The 21,326-nt window shown below is 44.7% G+C and overlaps 1 long non-coding RNA gene across 2 annotated transcripts in view; it reads left to right on the forward strand.

Annotated features, from left to right (window-relative positions):
* Positions 1-21,326, forward strand: part of LOC144333301 (uncharacterized) — a 103,868-nt gene that overhangs the window by 6,476 nt on the left and 76,066 nt on the right. For both annotated transcript variants that reach the window (XR_013401846.1, XR_013401847.1), the window contains exon 2: positions 15,447-15,502. This is a non-coding gene — a long non-coding RNA (uncharacterized LOC144333301). The remainder of the gene's footprint in view (positions 1-15,446; positions 15,503-21,326) is intronic.

Raw genomic sequence — 21,326 nt, forward strand, 5'->3', positions numbered from 1 at the left:
TTATTTATTTATTTATTTTTTGGCCCATACTACACTGTTTTGATTACTGTAGCTTTGGTCATCAAGTTCACTTGTTTTAGTTTACTTTTACTACTGTAATTCTTGAAGCTGAGTAGTGTCATTCCTCCAACTTTGATCTTCTTCAGTATTATTTTGACTATTTTGGATCTTTTCTCTTTTTGTGTAAACTTTAGAATTAGTACCAAATAATATTTCATTGTCTAGATATACCACTGTGTATCCATTCCCCCACTGAAGGATATCTTGGTTTAGTTGCTTCCAGGTTTTGGCAATTATGAATAAAACTGTTATATACATCTATGTGCAGGTTTTTGTATGAGCATCACTTTCAACTCCTTTGGGTAAATACCAAGCACAACTGTGGAATTGTGGAATTGTTAATATCTTCAAAATAGTCTGCTGAGATTTTGATTGAGATTTCCTTGAATCTATAGATCAGTTGAAAATAATTGATATTTTGATAATATTGAGTCTATCCATGTCCATGAACATGGAATAGCTCTCCATTTACTTAATTCTTTGATGTCTTCATCAGAGTTTTGTAGTTTTTCTCATATAGATCTTGTATATATTTTGCTAGATTTGTACCTAAGTATTTCATATTTTTGTGTGCTAATGTAAATGTATTGTTTTAAATTCCACTTGTTCATTGCTGGTATATAGGAAAGTGATTAACCTTTGTATATTAACCTTGTATCGTGCAACCTTGCCATAATTGCTTATTAGTTTCAGGTTTTTTGTCAATCCTTTCAGATTTTTCTACATAGACAATTATGTCATCTGCATACAACAACATTTTATTTCTTTCTCATTCTTTATGCCTTTCATTTCCATTGATTGTCTTATTGCATCAGCTAGGACTTTCAGAATAGTATTGAAAAGCAGTGATGAGGGGGAGCATTTTTGCCTTGTTCCCAATCTTATTAGCAAAGCTTCAAGTTTCTTATATCCATTTTTTCAACAGATATTTATTGAGTGCTGTGTCAGGGAGAGCCAGAGAGACAGAACCAATTCATATATATATATAGCATATATATATGAATTAGGGCTCACCCTAATGACCACATATATGAGAAGGGATTTATTAGGGGAATTAGTTCATGTGATTATGAGACTCAGAAGTTCCATGATAGGCTTTCTGCAAGCTAGAGACTTGAGGAAGTTGGTGGCATGACTCAGTCCAAGTTCCGAAGCCTCAGAACCTGGGAAGCCAATAGTTTAACTCTCAGCATAAGGCCAAAGGTTTGTGAACCTGGACTTGGGGCAGGGGAGTGGGAAAATTGCTGCTATTGGAAGTCCTAGAGTCTAAAGGCTGGACGACCTAAAGTTCTGATGTCAAAGGACAGGAGAAAGAAGGGTGTCCCAACCCTGAGCCGGGGGTGGGGGGTGGGTGTGGGCAGGAGGGCAGGGAGACAGAGAGAGGGGGAGAGCACAAATTCACCTTTTCTCTGCCTTTTTGTTCCATCCAGGCCTCCAGCCAATTGGATGGTACCCACCATGTTGAGGGTGGATCTTCTGTACTCAGTCTACCAACTTACACGCCAGTCTTCTCAGGAAACACCCTCATTGTCATGCCCAGAAATAATACTTTACTAGTTACCTAGATATCTCTTAATCTAGTTGAGTTGACACCTAAAATTAACCATTACAAGTGTCAATTCTGTCCCAGGCGTTATTTTACATGCTGGGAAGACCACAGTAATCCAACCCTACAAAAGTCCCCATGCTCCTGGGCTTATATTCTGTTGGAGTTGCAAAGTTAGTAAAAGGAAATGTGGCATGTATTAGGTTGCCATGGCTGAAATAATAAAGTACTACAGGCTGTGGCTTAAGCAACAGACATGTATTGTCTCACAGTACTGGAGGCTTGAAGTCCAAGATCAAGGTGTCAGCAGGAATGGTGTCTTCTGAGGCCTCTCTCCTTGGCTTGTAGATGGCCATCTTCTCCTTATGTCTTCACATGGTCATCCCTTTGTTCATGTCTGCGCCCAAGTTTTTTCTTCTTATAAGGACACCAGTCATATTGAATTAGGGCTCACCCTAATGACCATTTTCACTTAATTACCTCTTTAAAGACCCTATCTCTAAATACAGTCATATTCTGAGGTACTTGGGGGTTAGGACTTCAACACATGAATTTTGGGAGGGACACAACTCAGTCATGACATGGCATAAATTAAAAGATGGTTTTGATGCATAATGATTAACCATATTTAAAGCATAAAAGTTTTTGTATTGATTTTTCAAACTTGGGAAACAGTTGCTTGTCCACTGACAATTGTGTATGGCCCATGAGGGCTTGGTAGGAAGACTGGCCTTGGCCAGCAGAATGGTATAGGGTTGTGTATGGAGTAGCTTTTTTCTCATGAAACTTCCCAGGCCACATAGTGATTGAATCTATGGCCCGGACTTGGTTAATATGCTAGTCTAAGCATTGTATTTTAGATGTTTAGATGGGACTGTTTAGGCTATATTAAGTCCAGAATATATATATATATTTATATATATATGCCATATATATTTATATATATATGCCATATATATATAATATATATGGCCTAGCTTGCCAGAAATCAGTAAATTTATTTTCATAAACAGCTCAGGGAAGAACTGCAACCATACCACAGGAGTGCATTAAAGCCATTTTTTTTCCCCTTGTAATCACCTCCTATTTTCCTAATGGTATTGGAGTGTGTGTGATTCCTGCTGTTTTATATATTTTTCTTGCCATGTGGCTCATTGGTTTCTTTTTTTGTTTATGCTTTTGTGGTCTTACTGAACAAATGACTTTCTGTGACATAATGAGTTTCTGGGCCTTGACATACTGAGCATAAATCCACCAAATCTGCAACTCCTTGCTGTGGAAGATTCCGCTTGGCTTCTGAAATAAGATGAAGGTGCTGAAATAGTTGGTTAAGTACATAGGAGAAAATCTCATGGTCCTCTGGAGGCTTTAACACAACAGATGCCTGGACTGACTTGTGGTGCGTGAACTTGGTCCGTCTATCAAGTAGGAAAAACCATCCGTCTGCCAATCTAACAACAGGGGCTTCTTTCAGGGGAACTGAGAGACTAATTTGTTAGTGAAGGGCTTTTCAGGGCACTGAGTAATGAACAGGGGAGTATCAGTGAAGCACTACATGGGGTTGCAAAGGCTGTGTCAGTTTTTTGCCAGAGGAGCTAGTTGAAAAATGAAGGATTTAGATAAATCAGGGGAAGCAGGTGGGTTGATTTTTTTTTTTTTTTTTTGAGACGGAGTCTCGCTCTGTCGCCCAGGCTGGAGTGCAGTGGCCGGATCTCAGCTCACTGCAAGCTCCGCCTTCCGGGTTTACGCCATTCTCCTGCCTCAGCCTCCCGAGTAGCTGGGACTACAGGCGCCCGCCACCTCGCCCGGCTGTTTTTTTGTATTTTTAGTAGAGACGGGGTTTCACCATGTTAGCCAGGATGGTCTCGATCTCCTGACCTTGTGATCCACCCGTCTCGGCCTCCCAAAGTGCTGGGATTACAGGCTTGAGCCACCGCGCCCCGCCTTGGTGGGTTGATTTTAGAGGTAAGGTTAGGAAGAGAAGTTTCCTTTTGTGATTTCTGTTTTCTTTTTATTGTCTTGAAAGTCTTTATTGGAACTTTGTCTCTATTCATTGATTGATTCCCTCATTTCTGTATTTATTCATTTATTGAACATCTGTTAGATACCAGCAACTGAGCTAATAGGTAGGCCCTTCTTCCAAAAAGCCTGTGTTAGTCCATGACTTCTGGAAGCAGACACCAAGACAGGGCTAAGTGTGCAAACATTTTATTAGTGGAACTGCTTCACCCTCTTAGGCACTCAGGCTAGACACCCTAAACATTTTCTTCTTACCTCTCTTTTTCCCTCAAAAATCCATGCTCTCCCCTCAGGGAACCACAAGCTCCTATCATTCTGTGTCTTCCCAATTTATCCTTTCTATTCCCATGAACACTCCAAGTTCAAGGTTTTCTTGTCTCTTGCCTGGATGATGTTACAAATGGCTTTATAACTGGTTTCTCCACCTCTAATAGCTTGTCTCTTAGGTTCACCCTCCACAACTGGAGTTATCTTTCTCACCTACAGCAACAGTCATGCCTCTACCCTGTTGGAGTCTTATCAGTGACTTCCCACTGGCTATAGTTTGGATTCCTTGGCTTGGAGGTTGCATCATTCCCCAGCTGGCCCCATCTGTATCTTCCACCACACCTCTTCACAAACTATGCTGTCGTCAGTTGGAGCATGATGGCCTTTTGCATCTTCATGCCTTGGATCATGTGATTTCTTTAACCTGTCAATCTCTTCCCTGCCTTCCTTGCCCTTCAAAATACTGTGTTACCCAACAGGCTTCAGTTCAAGGTCCACCACTGTTGTGAAATCTTGGTATGTAGTCAGTATAAATTGTGATTCTTTACTGTAAATCATAGCTTTTCTTTATATACTGCTGTACAGTTGGTGTTCACATTTTCTAGACTGCAAGCTGTTGAGTACATCAATCGCCACCTTTTATTTGTCTTTGTGTGTAGCCTCGCGATTAGCATAATTCTTCTCATGTATGCATTGCTCAGTGAGGGTTTACTGGGTGAAGGGACTACCATCCTACCATCAGACAACTCCATTTCTCCCTTGGGAGGCCCCACCATCCACCTTAAGCACAGCATTTTTGAAACTGAACTCCTGAGTTCTGCCCACCTCAAAATAGTCTCCCCTCCCCAGCTCCCTAGTTCTGTCAGCTGCTACTGAGTCACTGCAGCCCAAAGGCTCAGCCATCCTTAATTTGTCTCTCCTTTCCACCATAACACTTGTTAATTCCAAGGCCTTGCACATTTCACCTAAGATGTGATAAATATGTGGCCCTTTCTTTCTGATGAGCCTTGCCCTTATCATTTCATCTCAGCTTTTATTTTATTGATTGATTGATTGAGATAGAGTCTGGCTCTGTCACCTGGCTGGAGTACAGTAGCTCAATCTTGGCTTACTGCAACCTCCGCCTCCCTGGTTCAAGTGATTCTCCTGCCTCAGCCTCCTGAGTAGGTGGGACTACCGGCATGCGCCACCATGCCCAGCTTATTTTTGTATTTTTAGTAGAGACAGGGTTTCACCATGTTGGCCAGTATGGTCTCCATCTCTTGACCTTGTGATCTTCCCGCCTCAGCCTCCCAAAGTGCTGAGATTACAGGTGTGAGCCACCGCGCCTGGCTCATCTCAGCTTTTCTTAGTAGTGTTTTAAGTAGTTTCACCTGGTTCCGTTTCATAGCCATGGTTTAGAGTAGGTGTATGCTGAACCAGTCTAGAGCAAAGAACATAGAACAGGCCGGGTGCGGTGGCTCAAGCCTGTAATCCCAGCACTTTGGGAGGCTGAGACGGGCGGATCACGAGGTCAGGAGATCGAGACCATCCTGGCTAACAAGGTGAAACCCCGTCTCTACTAAAAAATACAAAAAACTAGCCAGGCGAGGTGGCGGGCACCTGTAGTCCCAGCTACTTGGGAGGCTGAGGCAGGAGAATGGTGTAAAGCCGGGAGGCGGAGCTTGCAGTGAGCTGAGATCCAGCCACTGCACTCCAGCCCGGGCGACAGAGCAAGACTCTGTCTCAAAAAAAAAAAAAAAAAAAAAAAAAAAAAAAAAAGGAGAACATAGAACAGAGCTCTCTGAGGACCAAGAACCATGTCTACAATTCAGTGAGCATGGTAGGGCCTCATTATCAAAAAATGGTTTTTATAACTTTATTTCCATGAAAACAATACATGTCCACTTTAGATAATTTACAAAACACCAATAGGAAAAAAGAAGAATACAAAAATGACATACAATTTAAGCTCTATACATTTTGGTATATCCCCCACACCCTTTCTTCCATAGCATGTATGTGCATGTCTGTGATGTATGTGTGTGTGTACACCTGTGAATGTACATGTGCTACCGTGGGTTGCATCTGGCTTCAAGTGACAGAGAAACCAACTACAGTGTCTTAAGCAAATAGAAGTTAATTTTTCTCAACTAACAAGAGATCTGAAGAGAGTGAGAGTTGGCAGGTTTAGTGGTTCATCACGTCAATGCTGAATTCTCTGCAGTTCCCTTGCCATTTGCTCAAGAGCTGAAGATGGGGGCTGAAGTTCTAGCCGTTGTAGCTGCATCAACTTCAAGAGGAAGGCAGAAAGACAGCATCTGCAGACTTGTCTCTCTTTCATTGATCAGAACTCTGTCATAGGACCAGTCCTAGCTGCAAGTGAGGCTGTGAAATGAACATTTAGCTTTTACACCTTTACTGTACAGCAGACAAGAAGCCTGAAATTGGTGCTGGCTCTATTGAACTACAATATCTGCCACATGGATAATGCTGCATTTGATACCCTTCTTGCTAAATATTTATGTATAGTCTGGATTGTAGAATTATCACAGGATAAATTCTAGACATGATTCTTTCTTTCTTTCTTTATTTTTTTTTTATTTTTTGAGACGGAGTCTCACTGTTGCCCTGGCTGGAATGCAGTGGCACCATTTCAGCTCACTGCAATCTCCGCCTCCTGGGTTCAAGCGATTCTCCTACCTCAGCCTCCCAAGTATCTGAAATCACAGGTGCCCACCATCACGCCTGGCTGATTTTTGTATTTTTAGTAGAGAGGGATTTCACCATATTGGCTGAGCTAGTCTTGAATTCCTGACTTCAAGTGACCCACCTATCTCAGCTTTCCAAAGTGCTGGGATTAGAGGCGTGAGCCACTGCACCCAGCCCTAGACATGAATTTGTGGGTCAAAAGATGTATAACATTAAAAAAAAAAGCTTTAAAGAATTACTTTTGAACTGTGTTGATAGCAATAGTGAATCATGGTTTTTATTGAATGTCCAACAAACTTGACTTTGTGGATATAATCAAATATAACTTCATTGTTCTCACTGCCTTTTTAAATTTCACTGGGTATGCTGGGGTGGGGAGTAAATTTCTCTTGCCTATGATAAAAATTTGGGCAGGTCTGTGGCTTTTCTGCTCACTCTTAGGCAGCAAACCAATAGTTATACTAATTGCAACCACAATTCAGAAAGTAGAATCTCCAGACCTCAACAGTAATCAAATCTCTGAATATAATTAGCATGAGATTTTGTGCCTCCTGCGGCTGGACCCCCACTGTGGCTGACCCTTTGCAAGAGCAGAGCCATGTCCTTCTTGCTTCTCTGCTCTTGTCTCTATACTGGATAACTGCTGTTCCCAATCACTGGAGGGGGAGGAGAGGGAGGAGGCACAGCAAATCTCCTTGCTGAACTGCCATCTTTGTCACACTCCCAGGCCTGGCAGATATTTTGAGCTGACTCTCACTCCCACGGATGTGAAGATGGGGGCTGCAGTTCTAGCCATTGCAGCTGCATCAACTTTGAAAAGTTATTTTGTTGATTCATTGAGACAGAGTCTCGCTCTGTCGCCAAGCTGGAGTGTAGTACCTTGATCTCAGCTCACTGTAACGTCCGCCTCCCTGGTTCAAGTGATTCTCCTGCCTCAGCCTCCTGAGTAGCTGGGACTATTGGCATGCACCACCACACCGGGCTAATTTTTGTGTTTTTAGTACAGACAGGGTTTCACCATGTTGGCCAGGCTGGTCTTGAACTCCTGACCTGGAGTTTTCTGGAAACCCCTCTGCCTGGGAAGCCCACTGACACTCCCTTGATGCAAGCTGTGCAATTCCTTCCCGCTATGCTGCCCTCTTTCCTGTTCTCTGAAATTCCTCCACACAGCATCTCACACTCTCCACACACTCCTGGGCAGCCTTTGGGCAGGATTTAAAATGGCTCCAGGCTAGCTTTCCCTCAGGGTCTGCATCCTGTCCCGGTAAACCCTGGAGGTTCAGGCCAAGCCCAGCTGTGTGCTCTCTCTGGTTGCCACATGCCAAATGCAGCGGCTGCCTGCTCAGTTTTCTGTCCAGGGCACAGTGTTTCCTCACTACAGGGATGCTCTTCATGGTCTTTGAATCGATCAACAGAAGCACCTTCTCCAGAAAGCAAGTCCTGCTGCCTCTGCATGGAAGGGTTAGGGTGGGACTCCCAGCATCGTGATAGTTCTCTTCCAAGCAATTGCTTCACACATTTTCCCCTTCTCCTCTCTCAAAATTTTATATTCCCAAAGCAAGTAAAGGGTAAGGGTAAGGGGCTCAAGAGTTACAAAACTGGTTCTCAGCAATTTCCTGTAAATTCTGTATTGGAGGCTGCTCCATACTCACTTTGCTATCAGATATCTATGATATTGGCATTTTGGTTGGAGCAAACAGGAGGAATTTCAGAGTAGCGTCTTCTTCCAGTGGAATGCAAGGCTGTAGAGATGAGGACCCCCTCCTAGAGATGGAATGCTTGTGTCCACCCAAGCTCATGTGTTGAAACCTAGTCCTCAATGGGATGGTGTTAAGTGGTGAGGCTGGTAGGAGGTGTTTAGGTCATAAGTGCAGAGCCCTCATGAATGCAATGACTGCCCTTATCAAAGAGACCCAAAAGTGTTCCCTTGTCCACCACATGGGGACACAATAAGAAGACAGTCATCCAGAAACGGGCATGGTCTTTCGCCAGACACTGAATCTGGTGGTGCCTTGAACTTGGACTTCTCAGCCTCTAGAACTGTAAGAAATAAATGTTTGTTGTTCATAAGGCACCCAACCTTTTTTTTTTTTTTTCTTTTTTTTTTTTTTTTTTTGAGCTGGAGTCTTCCTCTGTCACCCAGACTGAAGTGTAGTGGCACAATCTCGGCTCACTGCAAGCTCTGCCTCCTGGGTTCACGCCATTCTCCTGCCTCAGCCTCCCGAGTAGCTGGGACTACTGTGCCGGCCACCACGCCCGGCTAATTTTTTTTGTATTTTTAGTGGAGACGAGGAGATGGTCTCGATCTCCTGACCTTGTGATCCGCCTGCCTCGGTCTACCAAAGTGCTGGGATTACAGGTGTGAGCCGCCGCACTGGCGCACCCATTCTTTTGGTATTCTATTATAGCAGCCTGAACGAAGCAAGATAACTCCCCCGCCCCCCGGCTCCCTTCAAGGCTTCTCTAAAGCTCAGACCAAAAAGGTTCCCACTCTCCCTGGAATCGAAAAAATAAAAAGCCAGCAATTGTCCTGGCGTAATAAGTATGTGTAATGATTTACATAATCCAAATGGCCGTGAGAACTGGAAACCAGCTCGTACAAGAGGTTAGGCAAATCCTTGCTAAGGAGGATAATGCTGCAAACTGTCATTGTCTATTTAAACATCACGGGAAGTGCCTTATGGAAGAGGCAGCTGGAATTACTATGTTCTTTCAGGGAATGGAGCGTGATGGCTTCTCACACGTATGGTTGTCCAAATGCAAATACAGTGGCTGTCTGCATAGCCTGGTGTTGGAGGGTGTGCTGAAAGCCCAGGAGTGGATTTCTGCATCATAAAGGAAGGTGTGATTTGGCCAGATCAGTGGCCCTGCCTTATGGCAGTTCAGCAGCTCCTGCCAAGTTTCTACTGTTGAGTTTGGGGAGCTTGCTCCACCTTGGACAGAATGCTGCCTGCAGGACTCTGACGGGCTTTCTGCCAGAAACCTGGAGCAAGGGGCTGCCGTTGGGCTAGAGGGCTGAAGTGGTCTCTCTGCATGCGAGCTCATATCCTGTTCCCTTCCCAGGAATCCTGATGTGTTCTCCCTCTATCCACACAGCCTAACCATTTTCCAGGTCTTCGGCTCAATTCCCCCTCCTCCATTAAGCCCTCCTTGATCACTGCCTGGAAGCCCTCTCCCCTTGAGGTCACACAGCAGCATTGCTACTTCCTTTCGTTGTTGCTGTGGCCCTTGAGTAAGGGCATCTCTGCTGTTACCTTATGCGCCTTCTGGGAGGAGCTGAAGGTACCCATGTGATAGGTAAGAGCCCTGGGGGCCTCTGATCAGAAATCAATTGGAAGCTGGGCCCTCTGCTGTGGGATTCAGTTTGTTAGATATTTGAGCCCTACCCAGCTTGAAGTTTACAGATTGATTCTTTCTTTCATTCTCTCTCTCTCTCTTTCATTCTCTCTCTCTCTCTTTCATTCTCTCTCTCTCTCTTTCTTTCTTTCTTCTTTTAACCTGCAGCAGGTGTTAACTGAGCACAAACTGTGTGCTGGGCTCAGGGATAGGCCCTGAGACACATTAGGAAGAATGATAGTACTTGTTCCTCCAAGAACCCAGTGTTGAGGGAATCCTGCAAGATGTATGTGAAATGAAGTAGAGAATTTCATCCATTCCATTCTAGGGGGCACTTTCTGGCAAGATGAGAATTCAGAGGCTTGCACTGGGCTGTCCTTCCCTAAGAGGTGAGGCCAGGAAATTCTCTCATCAGAAGCAAGGGTGCTGGAGCAGAGAGGCTAGTGTGCATGGGAGAGAATAGTATAGCAGGGAGGGAGGATCAGAGAAGGAGAGATTTTTGGCAGGTGCTGTGGGTGGGAAGCTTTGAGGAGAGGAACAGATATCCAAAGAGGATTTTTATGAGGGTTTTCTGTGGATTGTGTGGTATAATCCCCAGTTTCCCCAGGCAGTGTCCTTTAAGGAAAATGTGGTAGATTTGGGGACTTGCAAGTCCAGGCTGGGCTCAGAGAGCTTCACAGTGGTGACGGGTGGTGAGGTTGATCAGATGACCCTGGGCTGCTCACCTCTGTGCTGGTTTCTGTATTGCAGCCTGTATTTCCAGTATTACCCTTTGGTTAAAATGTGCTTTTAGCAAAATTTATGCATCCTCAATGATTTTATTTCACGATTTAATCTTTTTAATATGTTCCATTAGCTAATATTATTTACTTTTGCCTTTTTATCTGTAGTTTTTATTGTATTATTTGTCTTTTATGATGTGATCTTAGTGTTTATTTTATCTTGGCTCTCTTACAGCTCTAACATTTTAAGTGCACTGTTCAACTCATCAAATTTATTTTCCAGCATTTTTTGATTTTATTGGTTTTCATTCCAGCGTGTTTTAAGCTAATGTTTACTTACAGCTTTTTACTTTTTACTCCTTTTCAAAACCGTTTTTATCCTTTTAGCTTATTTCATCTTGTTACATCACAGAGAGCTGTGCTGATGTCTTGCCTCTTGGTCCTACCTATTTATTCTTCCACAGTCCCTGGCAAAGCAGGTGGCCCTAAATCTTGACAGAGAGAGTGACTGAATGCATGACTCATTCATGTTGAGTCAGTCACTGAGTTCTGGCCATTTCACCTTCTGAGCATTTTAGCTCCGTCTCTTCATCCGCTCTGCCACTGGGTTGGTACAGGCACCACCATTCCTCACCTGTGGCCCTGCTGAGGCCCCCTAATGGCTCCTATCTTCTGTCTTCTTTCTCCCAATTTAGTCTCCATCCTGCAGCACAGTGATAGTTTTTAAATGTGGAAAAAATACCCAAATACTCTCCCATTCGTTTTTGGCTACTAAATTAGGATATTTAACATTGAAAAAAAAAGTATGAATTTAATAGAACTTCTTCAGTTCTTTTTTTAAAAATAATTCATGCGATTAAAAATACATCTACTATGAAAAATTTAAACTTACACAAAAATAGAGTGAATAATATCATGAACCCTCACATACCCATCACTTGTCTTCATTATCAACAGTTCATCATTTTTAAAAAATCAGTCTCCCTTTTGGTTTTTATATTTTGCCTGAGTAGCATGTTTTTATATTTTGCAATACCCAGACATCATGTCATTTCAGTGCCATCGTTCTTAAACACAAACCTGAACTTGGCACTGGCCTGCCTAAAACCTCTCAATGTCCCTCCAAAGCCACCAGATCAGGTATCAACACCATCGCCTGCACCTACCAACCCTGGCTTCACAGCAGCCTGGTCTACCTCTTCTTATGTCTCCCACACCCAGGCCACGGAACCCTTTGCTTCTCAAACTGCCATCCCCTCTCTGTCTGCAGCCTTTGCGCTTGTGGATATCTTTGCCTGGAGTGTCCTCTCTCTCCCATCCCTTTCCACCCCTGTGCACTTAGATCTGGGCATCGAGGCCCTGGGCTCAGGGGAGCCACCCTGACACCCCTTCTCTGACTCCTCTCCCTCCTTCCTAGTCCCCCTATAACACCCTGGACTCTCCTGCCATAGAACTTATTATGCTTTTGCAGTTATTTGTTTACATATTTATTTCCCATCTAGGCTCTGAACTCCGTGAGGGCAGGATGTTCATTTCTCCCCAACTTTTAATTATGGGAAATAATAAATGGAGGGGCAGCTGATAGTATCCTCAGGGTTGTTCTGGCTGCCGGGGATTGGGATGCTCCAGTTTCGCTTTGTTACTCATTCACTGCGCATCTAACCATTCATTGTCATTCACATATCACCATTCACTGTGCCGAGCTCGGACAAGTTTGGTGAGAAGGGAGGGTGAGCCAGATGCATCCTTGGGTATGCATCCCTGCTTTCCTGCCAGGTAGGGGACTTTCTGAGGCGTGAGAGGCCTCTGCAGACCCCAGTATGTGGGGCTTCCCTGCACCGGTGCCTTGTCCTGGAACCTGGGAATTGGGGTGCATGGGTGGGGTCTGCACATGCAGGAGGTGACGGGCAGAGACACAGCCTGGCTCTTCCTACAAGATGTTCAGGGCTGGCCTCTGGAAGTCAGTCGGCAAGTCTGACAAATAGCTCGTGGGTCTCTGTGGAATTGCTTTTGGTTAGAGGCATAATCGTTGGACCACTTTGCTGTTTTAGCCTTTGTGTAAGAACAGAGCATGTTCCTTCAGCGGGGCTGCATCTTATCCATTCGCCCTGCACATATTTATATCTGGATGGATTCGGCGAGGCCAGTAAATGGTCTCTCTGCTTTTCCAAGATGGGGCAGATTTTTACACCCACATATAATCTCTTTTCTGAGAATATTGTCCGAAAACTAGGTCATCTATTATAAAGAAAATTAGACAGTAATTAAATTTAGCTGGAAGTTACAGTATTGGTGGTTTCATTTTAGAGAGAGTGGGCTTCCCTAATTACTTTATTGCTACAGTTACACTGGTTGGTTTTTATTTTTGGGGGGGGTCATGGGGTGGTGTTGGCAAAGGTTGTATTTAGTGAGTTAGATGATGAATTCTGGACTTGAATTTTTAGTTGGCAGAGTCCCACGTCCACGGGCAAGTTTTCTTTCCTCTGTGCCCTTTTCAGGTCTGCCTGTCAGAAGTCAGCTCTACTCCCTGTGCAGTCATTCAGCTCAGCCTCCTCGGGATATCTTTTGACAAGAGAGCCATATAGACGAGACTAGGCTAGCGAGAGGCAGCTGATTTCAGTGGGTTTTCCTGTATGCGGTTCCTGGTTCCAGCTGGATGGGACCTAAATGATCTCACACTGTATCCCTCCCTTCTCGTTTTCCGATTAGAAAGGGCACAAAGACAGAAGCCCGGCAGAAGGTCAACTTGCTAGTGGAGCGTCAGAGGTCCTGGGAGAGCCCAGGTCAGATGATGCCCCCTTCAGTGACCTGTCATTTGCCACGTCTGATGGGTGGCCCTGAGGTCAGGGAAGCTGGGAAGAGTTGGCCCCAGCTGGGATTTGGCGTCATCATGCCCACAGGACATGCTGAGTGACAGGACAACCTTGGAACCAGGCTAGCAGGCCCTTGGTACGTGGGTTACATGACCTCTTCACTTTCTCTTAGTGCTGAGATTCACATAGATCACCTGACCCCAGAAAGCAGGCCCAAAGTGCTCATGGCTCACCACTTGCTCTCCTCCTTGCCCCTCACCGTGAATGTCTTTGACATGAGGCTAGCTGCCTCTCCCTCCTTCTGCTTAAACATTCCAGAGAATCATCCAAGTAAAGACCATTAAAGTTCCCAGAGGTGACCATTCACCGTCTCCTGTAGCTTCTTCGCTGGGTACTATTATCGTTAGTGTTGGCGAGGAAAGCCTACCATGAAACTTGTTGCTATGTTCCTAAAAAAAAAAAAAAAAAAGTAATTTATTTCTTCTGAAAGCCCACAAGTATGATCCAGTGTACTGCTTCCTAATAAGTACTTTTCATGCTGGCTAACTCTTTCTTAATTAGGTGGTGCAGGAAGTAAGCAGCCAACCTGGTGAAGCTGTGCTTGTGTCTTTGTGTGGATGTCACCTGTTCACTGAAGCTGGAGGCTGGCTTTGGATTGAATCCTTGCCCAGCAAGGAGGACACCAGGGCTGTGCCTCAAAGTCCCATCTCGGTGTGGTTCATGTGAGGTCCTTGTAAAGCTCACAGTTTAGGAGAAAATAATAAACAGCGGAATAAGAGCTCAGCTCAGGAGATGTCTTAAAGAGCAAAGAAGGATCCCACAGAGCACATTTTAGCTGGTTAATAAGGAAGCTAGGTACAAAAGGTCCGTATATAACCTGTTCCCACACTATATCAATATATAATTACCACATATTTTCCAATCTGCTCCTGGGAAATGTGGCAGGTAAAATAGATTGAGAAGAAAATAATGGTGCTTGCTGCACAATTTACTAGATTGATATCTGTTAATAGTTGAGCAGGCTCCTTGTAGGATGAATAGAAAGCCCCGAATGCTCCAGTTCAGTCGAAACAAAGTGACTGTTTAAGCTCTTTGTTCTTTTAAATAGCTGGTGTGCACTCGCCTGCATAGGGAGAGCAGAGCATGTACATTTATTAAGACTTCCCTGTCTTAGGGGTGGCAGGTCTTGCTAGACTTGATCAGGCTACGGGAAGCCCTGTGTGCTATGTGGAAAATGACCCCCTTTCCATTCCCCGCCCTGCCCTCCCACCCCAGGGACAGGAAATGGAGACTTTCCCCATTGGGCCGGTGGATGGAGGCCTTGGCAGGGATCTGTGGCGCTCGAATTAGTCTTGCAGGTTAACTACGACCAGACCAAAACAGTTTGGAATCTCCATTTTGCCCCCCTCTTTCTTCTTCTTTCTTATTAAGGAATACAAACAAGAATATTTGGAAAGCCGAACTGCAGCCCTCTAGATCCCTACTACTTTTTTTTTGTTTGCGTATTACCTTTTGGTTTTTGTTCTTATGAAAGTAATAATATAAAGATATGTTTTTATACTTACAGTTAATGTACACATGATTTTTGGAATTCTAATCTCTTTCTGCCAGATAATGTATCAAATTTCCCCAATGTTTTACCCAGATTTTACACTAGTAATTTTAAATTAAGACAGCCTAACATTTCATCATGACCGGAGGTCCCCAACTCCTGGGCCATGAACGGGTACAGGTCTGTGGCCTGTTAGGAACTAGGCCATACAGCAGGAGGTGAGCAGCAGGTGAGTGAAAGAAGCGTCATCTGTATTTACAGCCACTCCCTATTGCTCACATTAGTGCCTGAGCTCCGCCTCTTTTCAGATCACTGATGGCATGAGATTCTCATAGGAACATAAACCTTATTGTGAACTGTGCATATGAAGGATCTAGGTTGCATGCTCCTTATAAGAATCTAATGCCTGATGATCTGTCACTGTCTCCCATCACCCCTAGATGTGACCATCTAGATGGAGGAAAACAAGCTCAGGGCTGTCGTTGACTACATGATGGTGAGTTGTATAATTATTTCATTATATATTACAATGTAATAATAATAGAAATAAAGTGTACAATAAATGCAGTGTGCTTGAATCATCCCAAACCATCACCCCCACCCCCAGTCCATGGAAAAACTGTCTTCCATGAAACTGGTCTCTGGTGCCAAAAAGGTTGGGGCCACTAATCATGATGATATATAAGAATTTAGCCAGGTGCGATGGCTCATGCCTGTAATCCCAGCACTTTGGGAGGCCAAGGTAGGTGGATCACCTGAGGTCAGGAGTTCGAGACCAGCCTGGCCAACATGGTAACACCTCATCTCTACCAAAAATAAAAAAATTAGTCAGTGGTGGTGGGCGCCTGTAATCCCAGCTACTTGGGAGGCTGAGGCAGGAGAATTGCTTGAACCCAGGAGGCAGAGGTTGCAGTGGGCCGAGATCGTGCCACTGCACTCCAACCTGGGTGACAAAAGCGAAACTCCATCTCAAAAAAAAAAAAAAAAAATTTTAAATAAACAAAGATGTTTCCATGAGATGCCCAGCGTAGTGACTGTCATTTATTTATTAATTCCTTTGTTTAATAATTCACTGGATAAACATTTTCCTAAACATCCATTCTGTGCTAGGCATTGGGGAGAAGGAGGTACATAAGGCATGGTCTTTGCCTTTTTGTTTGTTTGTTTGTTTGTTTGTTTTTGAGATGGAGTTTCACTTTTTTGCCCAGGCTGGAGTGCAGTGGTGTGATCTCAGCTCACTGCAACCTCCACACCCCCATCCGCCTCCCACCCACCCACACCCCCGATTCAAGCAATTCTCCTGCCTTGGCCTCCTGAGTAGCTGGGATTTTAAACACCCACCACCATGCCTGGCTAATTTTTGTATTTTTAGTAGAGACAGGGTTTCGCCATGATGTCCAGGCTGGTTTTGAACTCCTGACCCCAGGTGATCCACCTGCCTCAGCCTCCCAAAGGGCTAGGATTACAGGCATGAGCCAATGCACCTGGCCTGGTCCTTGCCTTTAAAGAGTTCTCTGGCTAGTGACACACAAGCATAGGATGGCCATCCCGGCAGGTATGCTAGAGGACAGCACTGTGTGCTCTCAGGCTGCAGGTCAGTGGTTTAAAGGGTGGAGGAATGATCTCACTTGAAGTAATTAGCGAAGGTCTTGGGGGCTGTGTTTGAGCTGGGCTTTGGTAGGTAAGTGAGATTCAGCAGATACAGGTGGGGGCAGCAAGAGAGGAAAACATGAAACAGCATGGCTCACTCTGACTTGGGTGACTAGCTGCAATGTTGTCTGGACTGGGACACTCTTGAGGGGAAAGGGCAGTGCCAATAATAACACAGGACTCTGGGTGTATACTGAGCCTGCTCCTGGCAAGTAGGCTTTGTGGATATTCTTAGTGGAATCCTCCTGCCAGAACCACCGGTGTATTAGAGCCTGGGGGTGGGTGGGAGTGTCAGAGAAACCTGGAGAATCTGCATTTTAACAAGCATACCAGGTGATTCTGAGGCAGACAGTTCATGGACTATATGTGTCTCTGTGTGTACACACACACACACACACACACACACACACAGTGTTAAATTAGAAGCTCATTTAAGTTTACTTTTAAAACTTTTCACTGTGAAAATCTTTCAAAAGACATAAAAAGAGAGCAGAATCAAGACCCCATAACTGCTCATCCAGCTTCAGCAATTAGCAACACATTTTCCTAATCTTGTTCATCTGCTTATCCTGGTACTCTTTTTTTTTAAATGCTAGACTATTTTAAAGCAATTTTTAGACATGATTTTACCCATATCCAGTATAGACTGTGTTTTTTTTTTTTTTTTTTTTTTTCTTTGAGACAGAGTTTTGCTCTGTCTCTGTCGCCCAGGCTGGAGTGCAGTGGTGCGACCTCGGCTCACTGCATCCTCCACCTCAGGTTAAAGTGGGTCTCCTGAGTAGCTGGGATTACAGGCGCATGCCACCATGCCCAGCTAATTTTTGTGTTTTTAGTAGAGATGGGCTTTCACCATGTTGGCCAGGCTGGTCTCGAACTCCTGACCTCAAGTGATCTGCCTGCCTCGGCTTCCCAAAGTGCTGGAATTACAGATGTCAATATAGACTTTTTTTTTTTTTTTTTTAACATAATCACTATTTATCACACCTAACAAAATTAACAGTGATTCTTCACACCCTCCAATTCCCCATCATTGTTCAAATTCCCCTAATTGTCTCAAATGTCTCTTTGGAGTTGGTTTTTTAAGATCTGAAAAATATGCACACGCTGAATTTGGTTGTTAAAGTTCTTAAGTCTCTTTTAAGAAACTTTTTCTCCCCTGTGCTGTTTATTGAAGAAATGGATCATGTGTCCTGTACTGTTTCACGGATCCCACTGGTCTGATCTTTCTTGTTTAGGTTATTAGCTCTATTTTGGAGGATTCTCTGGTGGCTTTGGGTAGTCCCTTGCACAGGCTCCTAACTATCATGAGAGAGGACATCAGCCAGGTGGTGAACATGATTCTAAGAAAACAAATGGTTTTTTTTTTTTTTTTTTTTTGAGACGGAGTCTCGCGCTGTTGCCCAGGCTGGAGTGCAGTGGCCGGATCTCAGCTCACTGCAAGCTCCGCCTCCCGGGTTTACGCCATTCTCCTGCCTCAGCCTCCCGAGTAGCTGGGACTACAGGCGCCCGCCACCTCGCCCGGCTAGTTTTTTGTATTTTTTTAGTAGAGACGGGGTTTCACCGTGTTCGCCAGGATGGTCTCGATCTCCTGACCTCGTGATCCACCCGCCTCGGCCTCCCAAAGTGCTGGGATTACAGGCTTGAGCCACCGCGCCCGGCCAACAAATGGTTTTAATAAGTGACAGTCATGCTACAGATTCAGTGATGTGAAAGAGGGTTCTTGCTTTCAAGGAGTGAGAAATCTAACCGGGGCAGCAAAAGTGCAGTCAAAAATTCTGGATGCTGAGTCTTACACACCCAGGTGGGGAGCAGGTGGGTATCTGGGAATGTATATCATTTTTCCACCTTTATATGCTTTTTACTGTTTGATTCTGTCATGACTTTTTAAACCATGATAAATATGTAAACAATTCAGAGCTGAATAATTACAGTGTTGACAATTTGCCTCTAGCCTCTTTTAATCTCAACTTTGGGAGGTCATCAATATCAATAACTTGGTGTATATCTGTCCACATCCTTGATCTGAATCTTGTAAGCAGAGAGGGCCTTCTCCAGGTGGCCAAGGCAGCCAAGGGCCTTTCTTGGGAGGAGGTTTCTAGGTAAGGAGGATTCCCTTCCCCCTGGAGCACTGGGGACCCCCTGAAGGATGAGCTAGAGAGAAGCGTGCTTGGATTTATGCTAGGACTTACATGGCCACAGCGTGGCCCAGGGAGACAAAGAGCCCAGGAGCCAGGCTGACAGCTGTGGGAATGGAGAGAGGGACACACATGGCAAAGGGGGTTAGGAGTATCTTTTTCTCAGAGATACTGTCTTCCCCACTATGAGGAAAATGGCATTTGCTGGCCTCCACTTCCACTTCACCCACTACTAACCAAATGTGTCCATTATGTTTGCTCATGCAGCCCTCAGATGGGCTGGCAGCAGCTGCTTACAAGCATGGCTCTCAGCAGGGTTCTGCAGTGGAGGCTGAACCCAGCAGGATGCATGGCCATGAACTCCTGACTAATGAGCACGGGAGGGGAGCAGCAGCCTGTGTGTGCTCTTCCTGCCTAGATACCATGAAGAGTGATGGCTGGGAGGACCCAGGTTCCTTGGGATGCTGCAAGAGCTGTGAATAGCAGCACTGGGGATAAAAGCATAAGCTTTGGAGTTGGAAATAATCTGAATTCAAACCCTGGCTTTACCAACTATGTGATCCTGAACGTGACTAAACTCTCCTGATCTCCAGGTTTTGCATCTGTGAAGTGAGATTGGTGAGACCTGCCTTATTGGGCCCCTGGGATAATGAAATGAGAGTATACACACAAAGCACTTGGCATGGTGGATGGCACATGGTGAGCGAGGTGGTTCTTGTTATATTGAGACATTAATTTATGCAGTCCTCCCAAAGTGGTGAAACAGGATGGCTCTGGGGCAAGTCTGCTGAGTTGTTGAAGGCAAGTGGGCAGCTGGGCATGGTTCCTGACTAATGCTACCCCTCTGAGCTTCTTTATCATGTTGTGGCCATCCTTTCTTACCGCCCAGGCTGGCTGTGGCTCTGCGTTTTACTTTCTGCCCCTGCCGTGCAATCTTTGATGTGTGCTTTAATGAGATTTCACCCAGGCAGGGCCTGGCTGAGAGGTTTGCATTTCATATTTGTCTGCCTGTCAATCCATCAGGCCCCAGAGCGATGGGCACCCACCATGTCTCATGTAGCCCTGGGCTTGCTATGATCCATGCCTTGGTGCCCAAAGGGACACTGTATTTATAGCATCATGTCTGTTTGTCTCCTGCCTTAACCTTGAAGTGGTGGCTTTAACTGATTTTTGTTAACCCTGCCTGGGGAACAAACTGCCGATTCTTACCATTCCTTTCTCCTCCTGTTCCATTTCTCTGCAAATGAAGCCTCTTTATCTCTAGGGAAGAACTTTATCATCTCCATTCACTCAAACCCTGATTGGAAACACTGCCTGTGGGGGTGGCAGGCTATCTGGAAGTAGAATATGCCAGAGATTCCTGGGTCTGTTTTTCCTGAAGCAGTTGCTTGTGCGTGGAATTGAGGAGAGGAGGAAATGCTAAATAGCCATCTTTTTCCTTGGGGTGGTGTGGTGTCAGCTTTGTTAATATTAAATCATTTTGATGCAGCTTCTTGCTTGGCATTTTTTGGAGTTCAGCATCTCTTTCTGGTTCCAGAATTCTGGATATTAAATTAGGCCCCTTGTTGGCCTTGCCCACTTAGATGCAAAGGTTTTCTGGGACAATGTTTGGAGGCTAGAATGTAGCCAAAGGGGTAGCAGGAGAGCGTGGACAGCACATTCTCTGGCTGCCCCTTTTTTATAATTACTTTTAAAATGTATTGACGTGATGGTTGTTAAGACTCTGTTGAAAACATCTTTGGGAGCCGCGTGAAATAAGCAATTGAAACATCCATGGGAAGATGAGCAGATGAAGAAAGAAGGAAGCCTCTGGGGCACAGTATATTGAAGTGCTGGTTTTCTCCACCAACGGAGGATGCAGGCATGGCTCACGCGCTCTCCCCACAGGTTTGTGCGTACCTGTTTTTGACAGTGGTCTTTATCCATGTGCTTTTGTAAACATTAGGACACAGTAAGCTTTTCTTTTGTATTTTCTTTAACAGCAACTTGACTTACACCTGACATTTTGTATTATCCTCATGTGCTAGAGAGTATACATTCAATAGAGAAGGAGGGGTGGGCACAGGAGGTGGGGGGGTGGGAGATACAGCTTTCAGTATTGATTGTATTCTGTGGTGATCTATGCATATGGGCCACCAAGCTTTGGGATAATTTGTTAACTAATACAATGTCTATTGATTAAGAAGAGGGTATTCAGTGTCAGCCACACACTATGATCAGAAAAAGAAACCTCTAACCCCAGCCCAAGACAATGACACTAATTTCCTCCTCTTGCCAGGTGAGCCTTCCCTTGGCCGTGGGTGGTGGTAGTTGTAGTCAATCAGTCAGGATAGGGTAGGTTATGCTGTGGTAACAAACAATTTCCAAAGTTCTGTGCCTTAAAATAACGAAGGTTTATTCCTTGTACTTGTTCACACTATGTGCCTTTTGCAGGTCACAGGAGTAGCTCTGCTTTTACTGGAATTACTCAGGGCCCCAAGCTGACTGAGCAGCCACCACCTAGAAAGTTGCTGATATAGGTGCAAAAAGCCAAAC

Source organism: Macaca mulatta, chromosome 12 (genome assembly GCF_049350105.2).
Source record: "Macaca mulatta isolate MMU2019108-1 chromosome 12, T2T-MMU8v2.0, whole genome shotgun sequence".
NCBI lineage: Eukaryota > Metazoa > Chordata > Mammalia > Primates > Cercopithecidae > Macaca > Macaca mulatta.